Raw genomic sequence first — 2,286 nt, 5'->3', positions numbered from 1 at the left:
GCAGGCTTTCACATGGAGCAGCATTAACTACACAGAGCCGTTGTTCACTGAAGAGCTGCACAAAAAATCGCGCGAATATGAACGTGGTTTTGCGCAGCTCATCAGTGAACAACGGCTCTGTGTAGTTAATGCTGCTCCATGTGAAAGCCCGCAGGTGATGGAGATTTACCGCTGATTACAGAACCGGCTTTACTGATAAGATGCGTGTTAAATATCGCATGCGATTTATCGTTCAGCCCTAATTGTGACATAAAAAAAATCAACATTGTGCAAACATGAGATGCAAAAGCCAAAATTATGACACAAGTCGAAATTAAGAGATCAAAATGTAGATAATTGCCCCTTATTACAACTTGTCAATTTGGACTTCTTTCATAATTATGAGTTAGTATGTCATAATTTTGAAAAAAGTAATAATTGTGACTTTTTATATCATAATCCTGATTTACCAAAGCATGCTTGTTTTTCTTCTTTGGCAGAAATGAGACATACAAGACCACCAGGGCAGCAGAGCAGATATTTTCCCTCTCCGGTAGGTTAGTATGAAATTATGGTTTTTGGGCATGCATAATGAGTCAAATCAAATTAAGATGATGCCAAATTCCAAAAAAGAAAAACCTTGTTGGTGATGTTCACAGACAAAAACTTTCAAACAGACAATTTCAATAAGACGTTCACAGACTGTTTGTGTGGTAAACTGAGTGGGAAACGCTGACTCCTACCCAGGAGAACTAGGTCACATATGAATGCTGCAGCTGTTGTATGATTCTATATTGCAATGATAGTGAATGATTTCTCAATCACTTACAATGAACAGTCTGTTCAAAATGCATTCAGCTGACCTATATATTGTTCCTTTGCCAAGTTTTTGATGAATTCAAGGTCTGACAGTCACAATTGTAGAGACTGTAATTAGCTTGTATGTTCCTCAAACTCCTGTCAAGAAGCACACCCTCCTGGAAATTGCCAAGATCTTTGGAGACCAGCTGTAGTGTGAGAAGAGCATAACATGTGCCAATGAAATTGATGTTTTCTCACATCCTGTGTTGTCATAATTTTGACCCTGGAAGCTGCCTTCACCACATATTTTTACCAAAGCTTGAACAAAGGAAGGAAATCTGACGTGCCCTGGAGGAAACTGCACAATGTTGAAGTTTATGGAAGTCTGGTACTACTGTAAGTGCACCATTTATGACCCTGCAGGTTGATATTATCTCACTCCAGTTTTCACACCAAGTTCCCAAACTGTGATTTTAGTCATGTACCACTCCCATTCATCTTTTTCGTATTGCAGGAAACCGCCCTATTGTGTTGCAACACCCAGTCTGGCTTACAACATGCATGCAACAGATTTATACTTGCCTATGTAGGTGGAGGCCTCACCGTTTGGTTCCTGGAATGGTGTGATAAACCCCATCATGGAAGCAGAGCCAAAGGTCAACCAGGAAAAGCAACCTTGGGAAGCAAGAATGCTTTGCTCTGAGGAAGTACATCATAGACACTCGGGAAGGCACACCTCCCCAATGAGTCAGCATTACTGCTAGGTGGACTCTAGGATATGACATTAATAAAATGTTCTTATGGACACCTTTAACAAAAGGCCTAAAATTGTTTCTCAAGGATGAGATGCTCCTTTTTCTTTGGGACTGGCATGAGGTCAAAATGTTTTGGATAGAGCATTTCAAAAGCTACAACAGGCCACATGACTTCGGGATTTAAAGAGCAGGTCATATGGGTTTTCGAAAAATATCTCTTTTGCAGTTTGTAAGGTAGCTATCCTTCAATGTAAACAGTCTGCAAAGTTGTTAATCAAAAAAGTGCATGATAAATAAAGATATTGTCTCTCAAAAGAAAGAGTCGACTCAGAATTGCCTTAACGAGTCGTTATATTTTCTAATCTTCTGCCTGTTACTGATCTACGTCACTGGGTAACACATTAGCATAATCCCCGCCTGCCCACGAAATACTAACACTCTCTGTGTCGAGAAGGTGCTGTGTTCCACGATACCACAGCAATACAATTTGAACCTTTTGTTGTGCTCGTCATTTTACCGAGGACTGCTTCTCTAATCTTGCCTTTTATCTTCTTTGGCTTCTAATCTTCTTTATTTGGACCAACAAGCATCTCTGAACCACAACCTGTAAGTACGATTGATACGTTATGTGTACATTTTCAATTGAGTGCTCAAAATATCTAGTTTTTTTTTTGTTTTTTTGTGCTAATATGTGATGTATACCTAGTGCAGCTTTAGGTTTCCAGGTAAAGCACAATTTACTGTTTTACTG

At 39.5% G+C, this 2,286-nt stretch overlaps 1 long non-coding RNA gene across 1 annotated transcript; it reads left to right on the top strand.

Annotated features, from left to right (window-relative positions):
• Positions 1–257: 257 nt before the first annotated feature.
• LOC107695947 (uncharacterized) lies at positions 258–1,492 on the top strand. The gene is made up of 4 exons (XR_001635044.1): positions 258–384; positions 480–536; positions 1,071–1,176; positions 1,295–1,492. It is a non-coding gene; the product is annotated as an uncharacterized LOC107695947 (long non-coding RNA).
• Positions 1,493–2,286: the final 794 nt, after the last annotated feature.

The sequence above is a fragment of the Sinocyclocheilus anshuiensis genome, unplaced genomic scaffold (genome assembly GCF_001515605.1).
Source record: "Sinocyclocheilus anshuiensis isolate Anshui unplaced genomic scaffold, SAMN03320099.WGS_v1.1 scaffold1359, whole genome shotgun sequence".
In the NCBI taxonomy this organism is placed as follows: domain Eukaryota; kingdom Metazoa; phylum Chordata; class Actinopteri; order Cypriniformes; family Cyprinidae; genus Sinocyclocheilus; species Sinocyclocheilus anshuiensis.
Note: the sequence above shows the minus strand (reverse complement) of the source record. Positions and strands in the feature narration are given on the sequence as shown.